Here is a 16659-nt window from a genome sequence, read left to right as displayed (position 1 = left end):
CCAAGTGTCCATCAACGGATGACTGGATGAAGAAAATGTGCTATATACACACAACAGAATGTTATTCAGCCTTAAGAAAGAATGAAATCATGTCTTTTGCAGCAACATAGATGGAACTGGAGGCCATCAACTTAAATGAAAGAAGGCACACACAGAAAGACAAATACTGCATGTTCTCACCTATAAACAGGAGCTTAATAACGTGAACACATGAATACAGAGTGTGCAATGATAGACAGTGGAGACTTGGGAAGGGGGGAGGGGAGGGATGAGAAATTACTTAATGGGTGCAATGTACATTATTCGGGTGATGGATACTCTAAAAGCCCTGACTTCACCACTACACGATAAATCCATGTAACAAAATTACACTTGCCCCATGAATTTACACAGAGAGCATGCCTACTCAGCGAACACCTACTAAGCACTCACGGGGATTATCAGGATCCACATGGATGGGGCAAGGGGAAAGGAAAAAGTAAATGGGGGAGAGGTGGGTATATAGGACTGACAGCATCTCTGCCTATCAAGAGCACTCTTTGGCCGGGCGCGGTGGCTCACGCCTGTAATCCTAGCACTCTGGGAGGCTGAGGCGGAGGATTGTTTGAGCGCAGGAGTTTGAGACCAGCCTGAGCAAGAGCAAGACCCCATATCTGCTAAAAATAGAAAAATTAGCCAGATGTGGTGACACATGCCTGTAGTCCCAGCTACTTGGGAGGCTGAGGCAGGAGGATCACTTGAGGCTAGGAGTGCAAGACCAACCTGGGCAACATAGCAAGACCTCTATCTCAAAAATATATATATTTAAAAACTAGCTCATCATCCTGGTGGCCTCCCATAGTCCCTGCTACTCAGGAGGCTGAGGCAGGAGGAGCACGTGAGCTCAGGAGTTTGAAATGTAGTGCACTACGATTGCACCTGTGAATAGCCACGGCACTCCAGCTGGGGCAACACAGCAAGACCCATCTCAAAAAAAAAAAAAAAAAAGAAGAAGAAGAAAGAGAAGAAGACGGAGAAGAAGGAGGAGAAGGAGGAGGAGGAGGAGAAGGAGAAAAATAAAGCAGGAGAGGAAAATCAGACATATGTGGGGGATTTGGAGGATTAAAATAAAGAGGAGAATCACAGACTAGGAATCATGCAAAGTATATTCTAAGGCCATAACCAAATTAATTAGAAATAAATAACAGAATGATATCCTGAAAATCCCCAAATATTTAGAAATTAAATAACACCCATGGGTCAAAGAGGAAGTCAAAATGGAAATTTACAATATTTTCAATTGAATGAAAGTGAAAGCATAGTGTCTAAAATACGTGGCATGCAGCTAAAGTGGCACTAACAGGGAAACATATACCACTGCTGTGGTTTGAATGTATGTGTCCATCGAGAATTCATGTGTTGGAAACTGAATCCCCATTGGTGATATTCAGTTGGAAACTGAATCCCCATTGGCCTTTTGGAAAGTAATTAAGTTGTGAGGGCTCTGCCCACGTGAATGAGATTAATGCCTTTATAAAAGAGGCCTCAGGCCAGGCATGGTGTGACTCACTCCTGTAATCCCAGCACTTTGGGAGGCCAAGGTGGGAGGATCACTTGAGCTCAGGAGTTTGAGGCCAGCCTGGGCAACATAGCAAGACCCCATCTCTACAAAATATAGAAAAATTAGCCGGGTGTGGTGGTACAAACCTGTAGTCCCAGCTACTCAGGAGGCTGAGGCAGGAGAATCGCTTGAGCCCAGGAATTTGAGGTTGCAACGAGCTATGGTGATGCCACTGCACTCTAGCCTGGGCAATAGAGCAAGACCCTATCTCAAAACAAAAAAATAAAAAATAAAATAAAATGGCCATATTTAAAATTTCAAGCCAGCCTTTCTCATATATTTATTGGCTATTTTTCCCCTTGCATGTGTCTCAATTCTTTATCTGTTCACTGCCTGTCTTATTCCTGTTAGCAGCTCAACTCCACAAGGACAGGAAATTGTGTCTGTTTTGTTCACTGTTTCTTACAGCCTGCCACAGGGTAGGTACTCAATGAATGTTTGTTGAATGAATGAGTGACCGTCCTGCCTACCAAGCAAGCCCTGACTAAAGCTACTCCCGAGGGCCAAGCCACTGCAGGTCCTCATTCATCCCTCCAAGACCAGCCAGCCACCCTCAACACAGACAGCAGCAATCCCCGGTGTCCCTGGCGCCCCACCTGGATTACAGGTGTTTTTTCTGTCCCCCTAGGTGGAAGCGAGGCCTTCCCCAGGGATTTTCTGGTGAGGCCTCACTGAGCTTGTTTTCCTCCTTTCCCTCAAACTAAATGACTAAGATCACCTGATCCCCCACCCAGCAGACCATGGTGAGGTGCAGACACCACTCAGAATCTCCTTCCCCACCAGGCCACACATGGGCCTCCGAGGCTGCTCTGCTCACAAAATGCTAATATAGCTCCTGCCTGGTGCAGACCAGAAGGGGCAGGACAGGAGGGGGAGGGAAGGAAGAAGGGGGAGAGATGGGGAGTTGTGGGCAACAAACCAGGGCACCTGGGGGCGGGGGTGGGCAGGGGACACAAGAAAGTTTCCTTGTCAGATGGTTGACAGAGAAAAAAACAGGAAGGGGGCCAGGTGCAGTGGCTCATGCCTGCAATCCCAGTACTCTGGGAGGCCGAGGCAGGAGGATCGCTTGAGCCCAGCAGTTCAAGACCAGCCTGGGCAACATAGAGAGACCCCCATCTCTACAATACATTTTTTTTTTTACAATATCCAGGCATGGTGGTGGCACCTGTAGTCCCAGCTGCTTGGGAGGCTGAGGCAGGAGGATCGCTTGAGCCCAGGAGTTGGAGGCTACAGTGAGCTATGATCAGGCCACTGCACTCCAGCCTGGGCGATAGACTGAGACCCCAAGGAGGGGAGGAAGGAAGATAAATAGATAAATTAATAAATTCACAAAAATAAATAAAAAACAAGAAGGGTATGGATCATGACTGTGAGGCCCAGCCGCCTCCTCACCCTCACACATGCTGCCTAAAATCACCCTCACCCTAATCTCATCCCCTCCAGGTCCACGGCACTCCAGCCCAGGCAACAGAGTGAGACACTGTCTCCAAAAAAAATTAACACATTTAATCTGTGCAATGTTAACATTGGTATCCCCATATGACAGAGAGCTGGAAGCACGTGCTCAGGCCATATGACCAGCATTCTGACCCAGGATGGCTGTTCTCTCAACAGCAGGACTCCCCTTTGACTCAGTATGGGGACAGGAGCGACTTTATTTTTAAATGCTAATATGCCTGACTAACCTTGAGTCTGGAAATGCCTCCAAAATGTCTAGTTGACATATTCCTCTTTATATAGAAACACCCACTCTTTGTAAGTTTCACCTTTCCTCCAAAACAGCCCTCGATGTCGTTGCATATATAAGTTGTGACGTGGCCACCTACACATTCCTTCCAGAGCACATGTACTTTTTGCCCAAGACATAAGCCCTGGCTGGGTCTAGGGGGTTGCGGTTGAGATCTACCTTGTAGCCACCCACGACTATGTTCTGTCAGTAAGTTCCCCTAAACAAATCATCCTATATCGCGAAACTGGATCTGTCTGCCTTGTTCTTTGGTTTCTCAGTTCCTTGAGCACTTGGGGGTTGCTTTGCATACACAGCCCTGTCACGGAACACCCAGGCAGAGGCACCCTGCTCGTTCAGAGGACCTCACATATTATAAACACAAAAAAACGTATTGAAGAACATAGAACACCACGGTAACTTGGGATCCCGTGATCAGAGCTGGCATAGAACAATCGTAATTCAAAACATGGCAACATTGCTCTCAGCAGTAACCCATCCAGGCCCCCGGGGAGGGTTTCCTGCTTCTCTGGCCAATATTCTGAATCCTGTGACTTCTGGTCGTGTCACTGACAATGACAGAAACAGTGAGGACTGTTTGAGCACCATGCAAGTTTAAGTAGGAGAAAAGGGAAACTGCATCACCTGTTAGTTTCCCAGGGCTGCTGTAGCAAAGGGCCACAAACCAGGTGGCTTTTTTTTTATTTAGAGACAGGGTCTTGCTCTGTCACTCAGGCTGGAGCAGAGTGGTACGATCACAGCCCACTGTAACCTCAAACTCCTAGGCTCAAACCATCCTCCTGCCTCAGCCTCTGGAGTAGCTGGAACTACAGGCACGCACCACCATCCTCAGCTAAGTTTTCTTATTTTTTGTACACGTGGGTCTCACTGTGTCACCCAGTCTGATCTGGAATGCCAAGCATCAAGTGATCCTGCCACCTCAGCCTCCCAAAGCACTGCGGTTACAGTGTGAGCCACCACACCCAGCCTAAGTGGCTTTGATAAACAAAAATTTATAATCTCACAGTTCCGGAGGCTAGAACTCTGAAATAAGGTGTTGGTAGAGCAATGTTCCCTCTGAAGGCTCTTGGGGGGATTCCTTCCTGGCCCCTTTCTACCTTCTGGTGGTTGCCTGTGACCCTTGGCATTCCTTGGCTTGCAGATTATAGATGCATCCCTCCAATCTCTGCCTCCCTTGTCACATGATGTTCTCCCTGTGGGTGTATCTCTGTGTCCTAATTCCCCTCTTCTTAGAAGGACACCAGTCACTGGATTAATATTCATCTAAGCCAGTGTGACCACATCTTAATTTGATTACATGAGCCAAGACCCTATTTTCAAATAAGATCATATTCCCAGATTCTTGGCATTGGGACTTCAACCCGTTTTTGGAGACACAATTCAGTTGACGACAGCATGTGAAATGAAATTTATTCTTGCATAATTGAGCAGTATTTCCCAATACTGCCAAGCACCCGTTCAATGGCTTCTCTTTGTGCTCCACTTTAGGATTCCAGAGAGTAACAAATTAGCACAGCATTTGTTACAGTTGCACACAGAAGCCAAGGAGCTCAGTATTTGGTGACATTAAACAATGTATCACACTCTTAAATTTGCATATAGGTAAGCCCTAATGTAACAGATGCGAAATGCAATACCAATTCTCCACAGTAACAACTAGAAGAATATTATTAATATAATTGCAACTTGTCTTACTTCTACAAAAATATTCAGTAGATCTTATGCATAAGACTTCAAAAGCACAGGCAACGAAAACAAAAATAGGTAAATGAGACTATATCAAACTAAAAACCTCTACACAGCAAAGGAAACAATTCACAGAGTGAGGAGTGAAAGGTGGTCTTACTAATAACCTAACAGAGAAAAATAAACTATCAAACAGAACGTAAGAGAAATAAACTCACAGCACCTAATTGCCCCTTTCTCTGTCTGCATGTGAGTTTCACACCCTTTCAAGGAGACAGCCTGTAGAATAGGAGAAAATATTGCAAATTATACATCTAACAAGGGACTAATATCCAGATTATACAAGGAATTCAAACAACTCAACAGGAAAAAAACAAATACCCCGTTAATACGTGGGCAAAGGACGTGAATAGACATTTCTCAAAAGAAGACATACAAACAGCCAACATGTATATGGAAAAAGGCTTAACATCACTAATCATCATGAACATGCAAATCAAAATCACCGTGAGATATCATCTCACCTCAGTTAGAATGGCTATCATCAAAAAGATAAAAAAAAATAATAATAAATACTGGCAAGGATTCAGAGAAAAGGGAACTCTCATACACTGTTGGTAGGAATATAAACTAGTACAGCTGTTATGGAAAGCAGTATGGAAGTTTCTCCAAAAGCTAAAAATAGAACTACCATATGATCCGGCAGTCTAACTGCTAGGTATATACCCAAAGGAAAGGAATTAGTGTATCAAAGAGTCACCTACACCCACGTGTTTACCACAGCACAGTTCACAATAGCCAAGATATGGAATCAACCCAAGTGCTCATCATTGGATGAATGAATAAAGAAAGTGTGGCATATATACACAATGGAATACTAGTCAGCCATAGAAAAGAATGAAATTCCGTCATTTGCAGCAGCACAAATGATCCTGGAGGTTATGTTAAGTGAAATAAGTTGGGCACAGGAAGATAAACACTACATGTTCTCACTCATATGTGGGAGCTTAAAATAAACGAGCTTATAGAAGTAGAGAGAATAGTGGTCATTAGAGGCTAGGAAGGGGGGCAGGGAGGCAGAATAGGGAGGGGTGGGTGAACAGACAAAACTACAGCTAGCTGGGAGCAGTAAGTTCTAGTGTTCGCTAGCACTATAAGGTGAATATGGTTAACAAAAATTTAGTGCATGTTTTCCAAAGGCTGGAAGAGATTTTGAATGTCCACGAGACAAAGAAATGATAAATATTTAAGGTGATGGATATTCCAACTTGATTTAATCATTGCACGTAGTATATATGCATCAAAATATCACTGTATCCTATAAATATGTACAATTATTACATGTCAACTAAAAATAAAAGGAAAAAATGCGTGAAAATCCAGTGTGTTCCTTAAAAGGCAAGATACTCAGGCTCTTAAAGAGGAGTGGAGCCAGGCATGATGGCTGCACCTATAGTCCCAGCTACTTGGAAGTCTGAGGCAGGAGGATCACTTGAGCCCAGGAGTTCAAGGCCACAGTGAGCTATGATGGTGCCACTGCACTCCAGCCTGGGTGACAGAGTGAGACCCCATCTTTGAAATGTTTTTTTTTAAAGGAGTGGAAATCCCTTTATACCCCCCAACCATCCAAACTAAAGTCATTCCCTCCTTCTTCTCTCTCATGGGCCCCTCCTATCACAATTTTGAATCTATTCTTATTTGCATAATTTCTTTTTTATTTTAATTTTATTAAAAAAAAAATTTGAAACAGAGTCTCACTCTGCTGCCCGGGCTAGAGTGCCGTGGCGTCAGCTTAGCTCAAAGCAACCTCAAACACCTGGGCTTAAGCAATCCTCCTGCTTCAGCCTCCCGAGTAGCTGGGACTACAGGCATGCACCACCATGCAGGGCTAATTTTTTCTATATATATTTTTAGCTGTCCATATAATTTCTTTCTATTTTTAGTAGAGATGGGGTCTCACTCTTGCTCAGGCTGGTCTCGAACTCCGAGCTCAAACGATCCACGCGCCTCGGCCTCCCAGAGTGCTGGGATTACAGGCCTGAGCCACCGCACCCGGCCCGCATAATTTCTTATATAATGTTTTTCTCTCCCATTAGATTGTAGCTGCACAACGCCAGGACTATATCTGCCTTGTTGACCACTGGACCCAGTACACACTAGATGTCCAATAAATGCTTTGCCAGATGAAAATATATATATTATATAATATATTCAATAGGATTTAAGTTTTCAGCTTTAAATAATGTTACAAATAACTTTAATTTGTTTATTTAAATTAAATTCAAGCAATCAAAATATTTACTTTAAGTAATTCATTAACAATTATGATGTTCACTATATAATCAGTATTGTATGGTTTCATTAAGAGAAATTCAAATGTTTTCAAACAAAAACGTTTTTATGAGAAATAACATTTGTGCTCTATACTCGGGCTACCAGGAGCGGCCCAGACCTGGCTGAGGGAGGCCGCAGGCCCACCTCGTTTCCCTCTCGCCAACCCAGATGGATTTCCAGATTCAGGGACGTTCCCTCTGGGGTCCGACTCTATCCCGCGACGGGGCGCCGCACCTGTCATGCCTCTTCCTGACCGCCAGGTGGCGAAAGGCGAACCAGAGCGACCCTCTGGAATCTCTATTATCCCCACAGCGTCCCGAGCGACCCGGAAGCCGTGGCTGGAGAAGGGGGCAGTGCTTCCGGGTGGGAGAATGGTGGCCCTCGGCGGCCGCGGGAACCTGTGGCCACAGCAGCCATGGGGGCTCACCTGGTTCGCCGCTACCTGGGCGAGTCCTCGGTGGAGCCCGACCCCCTGCGGATGCCCACCTTCCCGCCCGACTTCGGCTTCCCCGAGCGCAAGGAGCGCGGTGAGGCCCAGTGCGCAGGCGCGGCCGGCGGGGGCGGGGCGCGGGACCCGAACCCCAGGGCCCCCAGGGTCCCCCGGGCTGGGTTCGAGGTTCGCGCCTTGTGTCTGCGATCGGCTCCGGCTGCGGCCCGGAGGAGTCCGGGGGCCGCTCGTGGCCCTGCCTGAGTGTGCGGGCGTCCCCGGCCGAGGGCACGGCTGGAGCAAACCCGGGCGCAGGGAGGGCGGAGAGGAGTGAGGCGCTCGGAGCGGGGCTTTGTCCTGGGACGGTGGGCGCCGTGCAGGGTTTAGCACGGAAGGGACACGTTCGCAGTACCCCTGACTCACGGGACTTGGTGAAGAGGTTCTTGATCTCCGCCATGGTGGCCTGGGGCTCCACCTGGGGAAGCACAGGCCGGAGGGACGTCCGCCCTGAGGGAGCCCGGACCAGGACGGGGGTGCGGGAGGGAGAGGACAGACTGGGGGCCAAGACTGCTACTGTGGGGAGGGGGAGAGCTGGGCTCCGGGCTCCCACCCACACGGCCAGTGCGGAAACAGCAAGGGCCCTGCCAGCGTGGGGACAGCTGTGGGCTGGGGGCTCCAGTTTTGCCAGGCAGCCAGGCTTAAGCGTGGGCAGCTGGGCCTGCTCCCCTGCCCTCCTCTTCACCCCCTCCCCCCGCCCACAACTCCCCCACAGTGAAGGCCCTCTGTCCTCCCCAGGAATGGTCCGAACCCCTTCCCCCAGGCCTGGCGTCGGCAGGGGCAGGTCCCAGTCAGTCCACCTCCTCCCCAGGCCCTGAAGCCCTGCAGGGTCCAGTGAGGCTGCCCTGCTTCCTTCCCAGCTGGGAAGCCAGCTCCCGGCCACACCCAGGGGTCACAGCTACCCCTCACGTGCCCTCTGAAGGGCAGGGGCGGGGCACAAAGGACCAGCTGGACAGCTCCTGGGCTGGAAGGAGCGGGGTCCCGGCCCAGTGCAGCCAATGCAACGGTCCTACCTTGTCTAGGAAACACAGCTTCTCCTTCGTCTTTGCGTCCAGAATCTCCACCTCGAAGAAGAGAACGGCCTTTTTGGGTTTTTTGGCCGCCTTGGGGGACATGGGCCGGGGGAGCCCATTGAGACCAAAGCCAGGACTGAGGCTGGACCCGAGGCTGGGGCTGGTCTCCCGGGCCACCATGCTCAAGCTCATGTCCATGCCGCCTGCCGCTGGCCCTGCGGGTCGACTTTGCCTAGGGTGGCCAGCAGCGCCAGCTGCCACCGTCAGCCCCCACCACCAGCCTCTCCACGCGAAGCAGCTCTGGGCCAGGCAGGCATGATCAAATTCTGCTGCAGTGCTGGAAAGGCGCCGAGCCTGCCCTGGCGCTGCCAGCTTCTATGCCAGATGTAACCCGAGTGGCATCAGAGCCACTGCCCAGCTAAATATAAAACCGTCGCAGTCTGAGTACCCCCAGTAGCCTTGCCACAGAATTCCCCTGGAGGGGCTTTTGGGGAGCCCCCGGGAGCTGGGTTGTCCAGCTGTGTGGACACAGCCCCTCAAAAGCACCGGGGGCAAGGAGACTCCCCAGGGACAGGCATGGCAGTGCCTCCCAGCACCCCCTGCCAGAGCCAGTGGCCAGCAAGCAGCCCAGGTATCTTTTGGGTAGATACCAAAAAGAAAACTACAGACTGATATCCCTTATGAATATAGATGCAAACGTCCTTAAAAAATGCTGTCAAACCAAATTGAATAGCACATCAAAAAATAATTCACCATGATCAAGTAGGCTTCATCTCAGGAATGCAAGGATGGCTCAATATATGTAAATCAATAAATATGATTCAGGACATAAAGAGAAGCAAAAACAAAAGCCATATGATCATCTCAATAGATACAGAAAAAGCATTTCACAAAATCGAGCACCCTTTCATGATTAAAAACCCTCAACAAACCAGGCATAGAAGGAATATACCTCAAAACTATAAAAGACATACAAGACAAACCCACAGCCATCATCACACTGAATGGGGATAAGTTGAAAGCATTCCCACTAAGAACTGGAAGACAAGGGTGCCCATGGTCACCACTTCTACTAAACATAGTACTGGAATTCCTAGCCAGAGCAATTAGGTAAAAGAAAGCAATAAAATGTATCCAAATCAGGAAAGAGGGCAAACTATTGCTTCTTGCTGATGATATGATCTTGTATCTAAAAAACCCAAAGACTCCACCAATAAGAATTGGTAAATAAATTCAGCAAAGTCTCAGGTTGCAAAGTCAATGTACGCAAACCAGTAGCATTTTTATATACTAAAAGGAGCCAAGCTGAGGGTCAAATCAAAGACTCAATACCATCCACAATAGCTACAAAGAAAATGAAATGCTTAGTAACATACTTATCCAAGGAGATGAAAGACCTCTACAAGAAGAACTAAGAAACTTTGATGAGAGAAATCACAGATGACACAAACAAATGGAAAAACAGCCCATCCTCATGGATGGGTAGAATCAACATTGTTCAAATGTCCACATTGCCTAAAGTCATTAATAGATTTAATGCAATCCCCATCAAAGTACTAATGTCATATTTCACAGATCTAGAAAAAATAATTCCGTGCTTCATTTGGAACCAAAGAAGAGCAGAAATAGCCAAAGCAATCTTAAGCAAAAAGAATATGGAGACATCACCTTGTAAGACTTTATACTATAAGGCTATAGTACCCAAAACAGCATCATATAGAAAAAATATTTAATGTAGTATCTCTTACCAAGCAACAGAAAGGGGCTTCACTTGATATTTACAGTTTATTTCAGAAATCAACAATATCAATTAATAAATTTTGGCAATGTACCTTCTTCTAGTTTCTTAGTTATGCTTTCTCCCAACTCTTGTATCTGGAATAAGACAAATATTACTTACAGTGTTTAAGTTAAGAGAAATTATCATGGGAATAATATATTGCTTACAAAATGTGGCCTTAATTAAAGAATATTTTTACAGACGAGAGCTAACTTCAGATTGCTTAAATAAAAAGATATTCAGATAAGTAAAATTCCTACTTATTTTATGTAACAGAGAAAGAACATCTTGTGTAATTGTTTAGATTAATCTGACAAAAACGCAATTAATATTGGTCTATTGAATATACACCATTTCAGAGGAGTGATGTTTCCTCTTATTTTTTTTTTTTTCTTTTTTTTTTTTTGAGACAGAGTCTCACTCTGTTGCCCAGGCTAGAGTGAGTGCCGTGGCGTCAGCCTAGCTCACAGCAACCTCAAACTCCTGAGCTCAAGGGATCCTGCTGTCTCAGCCTCCCGAGTAGTTGGGACTACAGGCATGCACCACCATGCCCGGCTAATTTTTTCTATATATATATTTAGCTGTCCATATAATTTGTTTCTATTTTTTAGTAGAGATGGGGTCTCGCTCTTGCTCAGGCTGGTCTCGAACTCCTGAGCTCAAACGATCCGCCCACCTCGGCCTCCAAGAGTGCTAGGATTACAGGCGTGAGCCACCACGCCCGGCCTGTTTCCTCTTATTAATATAAAGGTTAAATAATTTAAGTCATATTTTGCAATGAATGTATTTCTTTATCATTCTTACCAGCACTCTCTTCTTTATAAAAGTTTAATCATTTTTTAAATTTCAGTGGATTTTTCCTTAAAGTCAACTGTCCACTCTCCAGTTTTTGAAAATTAGAATTTTAAGGCATGTTCTATGCTATTAAGTTTTCAGCACAGAATCTTAAATACATACATGAAGACAGTGTTACTGTCATAATGTCCTATGAAAATTCTACTGGCAAAACATTTAAAATATTATGCCATCTGTATTATTACTGACATTTCTTTATTCATACAGACACAAAGAATTTAGAAAATCTGCTTGAAGAAAAGAATAAATATAGATTAAGGCCAGTTTTCAAACATAGTTTCTTTGATGCAAGACTTTGTAGGATTAGAAACAAAGAAAAGAATCTATTGCTCTTTCATTGTAACTTTGACTTCTTTTCAGAAATCACTATCAATTTTTGAAATATCTGACTAATTAGAGTTAGCAACAAAATTATGAAATGTGTGAAAATATTTCAACAATATTACAAGTGTCCCCATCTAGAGGGCTCTTACTTGACTCTTTCATGTAAAAGTATTCTCTCACTAAATGCCAAGAACGGGATCTCAAATACTCGACTGAACATAATAAATATGTCATGGTGATGATAATATGATAGCCAATGCCTTTACAAATTTTAGGTGTGAAGACTATTTTTTTTTTAATTTTTAAAAATAATTTTAGAAATAGGGTATTACTCAGACTGGTCTAGAACTCCTGGCCTCAAGCAATCGCCCGACCTTGGCCTTCCAAAAAGCTGTGATTACTGAGCCACTGTGCCTGGCCAAGACAAAGTTTTTTTGATGAACAGATTTCCCAGTATTTTGGGAGACAGTTTTCCATTACATCTCTGTGACCATAACACTATGGACGGGGTCTATAAAATGTGTGAATGTGACAATAACATTACTACTAGGTCTTGCAAAAGCGAAGATTAAATACCAGATAAAAGGAGAAGGCTTTATTGAAAGAATCTTTTATTACATTTAATAAAAACTATGTAAAATGTACATCTTTGCCTCACTTGAACTGAGGAACTACTAAGGTATAATCATCTTACCTTTCCCCCAAGAGCTCTTCTCCTGAGTATTTCCTACATATGCGTGATGGGTTTTATTACTTCTTTATACCCCTTTCGCAGGGACTTGCATAACACACATTTCACTTAGATAAAAATGAAGTACTCTTCTCAACACATTGCTTACCTTTGCACTGAAGAAATCTCTCTCTAGATAGAGAAGTCTCATGGCGTAACAAATTTAACTAGAGGCCATCTTTTTCTCCTAGCTCTTAAAGAGCACCTGCTGGAAGTAGCTGCCTCTATTCCGACCCTGGAGTGTCCTCCGCCTCCATCAAGTCTCTTGCAGCCTTTCACTGACCCTTGAATATGTCACCACACAAATGACTGCTGAGGGCAACTGACGTTGGGAAAGAGATACCAGGTCAAACATGAGCGCTCAGAGGGAAAAGGGACAGACCCAGGCAATGGAGAGGGAGCTGCTCTGGGACGGCCACCCAAACGCTTAGTGACAGTGTTTCGATTTTTGATGGCTCCAGTTTTGTGGTAGTTGGTGGGAGGCTGGGGTGGTTTTGCCTATATTCATAAGTGAAAACTGGCAAATATTAAAGGACTTGTTAAAAGTCCCTTTCATTTTATTCCTATTTTCATAATTGAATCACACATTTTTCCTCTTACTAGAAATATAGAATTTTTGACCCTACTTGGGTGACTTAATACACTGCCTGGCAAAGATCACAGCAAAAAGGAGAGAAAAACCTCTTGGTGATATTAATCCCTGTCCTATTCAGTCAGACAAGGTGCCATCAGTGGCTCCTGAAGTGTGTGGAGCAATAGCTTAGAAGAGACTGAATGTTGCCAGAAAAAATAAAAAAGCTGATAATCTTCATTTTATGCATAATACTAAATCAAAAGCTACTTAGCCTTATGGAGTAAAATACATAAACTGCTTTTAATAAAAACACTGTTCCTTTCTGTTTATTTCCAGGTACAGATTAGGTTTACACACGGCAGAGGTAGCTCCAAGAGCAACATTAATACAAAGAGCATATCTGAAACTTCATTTATACTTTTTCATTTTTAAATATAAGTATATGAAAACATAATATACAAAACAACAATGGATCAACAAATTTTAGCTAAGTACACGGCTTCTCTCATATTTAGTATCTTTCAAACTATGTCCCAGAGTAATCTAAGTGTCCACAGTTAGCACTGTAGGACTGGCCGCACACAGTAGGACTGGTATATTAAGAACTCTTGTGTTTCTCCTCAAGCAGTTCGGTCCCGACCTCTGCTAGAGTCTGATGAGCTCTATGAAGACTGCAAAAATAAGTGGTTAGTATTCCAGTTTTTTGTAAATTATTCCTAAATGACTTGCACTTTATAAAGTTGCCATAAGTAGATAAAATTTCCCATTAAACAGCGTTTTAACACTGAATATATGTCAGAGCGTGCCTACTGTTTGCAATCATACTTTTAAAATCATTTCATAGATGTACATTTATTTCTAGAGAAAGTTCTAGTAAACAAGTAGTTCAGACAAAGTATGGCTGGGAGACAAATGGCCATCAATGATGCACTGCTTAACAGGCAACGCTTGCTGCCTGCTGGAACGGCTCTCTCTGTAAGACTCTTGAGGACGCCACTAAAAATGGTTGTGTTTAAAGGGTAACTATGTGAGATGATAAATATGTTAAATTGCTAGACTATAATAACCATAATAAATTAGTGATGTGTAAATGTGTTAAAACATCATGTTGTACTCCTTAAGTACACACAATAAAATATTAAAATTAGAAGAAAGCTAGAAATACTTTTCATTTAGTAAATCAGTTCAGAGGTTTAAAGAAAATGTCAGAGACACTGTCAAGCACTTGCTTTCACCGCCCTTGTACATTTCACCCATTATCTGGGAAAAATTAAGCATTTGGCAGTGAGGAATAATTCAGAGCAACAACTTCTAGGGGAAAATGAGGTCACTGAGCTGGTGATCAAAAAGAGCTAATGCAGCTCCAGTGAAAATGAGCTGCCAACATTGTTACCAGGTATCAAGGTGGGACCTGTCCTTTCTGTCTTCCACACACCTGACCCGCAGGCTGAACAATGTATCACTTTTAACCACTTTGTGACGTATCCACCCCTTCATCCCTGTGTTAATCTTTCCATATTTCACAAGTCTGCCTTTACGTAGAGTGGAAAACTACACGGTATAGTCTGTCCCAAGGTGCCCACTAGTGACGATACCGAAGATGGCAATCAAAAGAAGGTAATTTACGAAGTGCCAGAATATGATGAGAGAGCAGCCGCAGCAGCACGTGACTGTTGTGGTGTAAGTTCTATCTTCCAAAAGGCAGTTAAGCTCATTAACATTTCTACTTAGGGAAATGCTGGCAAGCAATTTATAACAATACCACTGTCTAAATTATAAAGCTTCGAACATGTCTAGCTGAAGGACTAAGAGATTAAGTTAACTACATGGTATTACATGGAAAAAGGTATATAAAACCAGAAAAAGGGAGAAAGACATGAACTATCCTAAAGCAATACGTCAAAGGTAATTTCACAAACATCATTTACCAAAATGATATTATCTAGTTAGTTTTCACTTCTAACTAATCTTGTGAGCCTCCCTCACCAAAACTTACGATTCTGAGGCAAATTAATGAGCTTACTTTATTTTCTATGATGCTATGTATTGACTTATTTGCTTAGTTTACCAGATGAGGATTTTCTACGTTTTAATTCTTTCACATAGAGTTGTTTATGTCTTCTAAATGTGGTTTCATCAAAATTGTCTTGAGAAGTTTCTATTGCGGAGACTTCAGATTCCCCACATGTAACGCTGAGATCCATCTGAGTTTCCATCTGAGATGATGGTCGTGTCTAAAACAAATTGAAAGTGCACATTTTTAAATAATTATAATATGAATAGTTACTGTATTTTTTTGTTTTGAGTTAGTGATTCAGAGAGTCATTTTAAATATGTGAAAAAAGCAGAAATTTAAAATGTTTACCATCGATATCAACTAGTTAATGTAATTCAATATTAAATCAAATTATAAAAAAGGAATCATTCTTATTTTAGTACTCATGTAATCTGATAATTCAAAGAATAATAGAGTCACTTTAAATCCTTAAAAATTGAACTGTATATCTTAAGAACAATTCAAGAGTGTGGTCTAATCTCTAAATCAAATTTTTTTCTTTTCCTCATGTTCTTGTTTTATGCAAACTGGTCTTAATAATCAAGTAATTCAATAGTGAGAATCATTAATCTGAAAGACCAGTTTAGTTTTAATGCTGACGGAAACAAATATTTAAAGGGAGAAACAGATGCCACCTTCCCTCTAGAAATCTACAAAACAAAATAAAGTATAAGTCTTGTCTACATTAATAATGTATCTTTTGCCTGATTCTTAAGCTTTTTATTTTTTGGTTGTTTTTTAATTTGGGGGTTTTGATTTGTTTTGGTTTTTTTTTTTTTTTTTTTTTTTTTTTTGAGACAGAGTCTCACTTTGTTGCCCGGGCTAGAGTGAGTGCCGTGGCATCAGTCTAGCTCACAGCAACCTCAAACTCCTGGACTTAAGCGATCCTACTGCCTCAGCCTCCCGAGTAGCTGGGACTACAGGCATGCGCCACCATGCCCGGCTAATTTTTTGTATATATATATTTTAGTTGTCCATATAATTTCTTTCTATTTTTAGTAGAGACGGGGTCTCACTCTTGCTCAGGCTAGTCTCGAACTCCTGACCTCGAGCGATCCACCCGCCTCGGCCTCCGAGAGTGCTAGGATTACAGGCGTGAGCCACCGCGCCCGGCCTGTTTTTTTACTTTCTTTTTTTTTTTTTGAGACAGGTCACACTGTGTCTCTCAGACTACAGTGGCATGATCATAGCTCACTACAGCCTCCACCTCTGAGGCCCAAGTTATTCTCCTGCCTCAGCCTCTCAAGTAGCTGGAAGTACAGTCATACACCACTACTCCTGGGTAATTGTTTTATTTTCTTTATAGAGATGAATTCTTACCCCATTACCCAGGCTTATCTGGAACTACTGGGCTCAAGTGATCCTCCCACCTCGGCCTCCCACAGTACTTGAATGACAGGCATAAGCCACCATGTGTGGCCTCTTGTGGTCTTTCTATCATCTTTTTTTCTCTCCTTCCATTGAACTCTAATATTC

The sequence above is a fragment of the Eulemur rufifrons genome, chromosome 2, assembly GCF_041146395.1.
Source record: "Eulemur rufifrons isolate Redbay chromosome 2, OSU_ERuf_1, whole genome shotgun sequence".
In the NCBI taxonomy this organism is placed as follows: domain Eukaryota; kingdom Metazoa; phylum Chordata; class Mammalia; order Primates; family Lemuridae; genus Eulemur; species Eulemur rufifrons.
The sequence above is the reverse complement of the archived record's forward strand: the minus strand, read 5'-3'. Positions refer to the sequence as shown.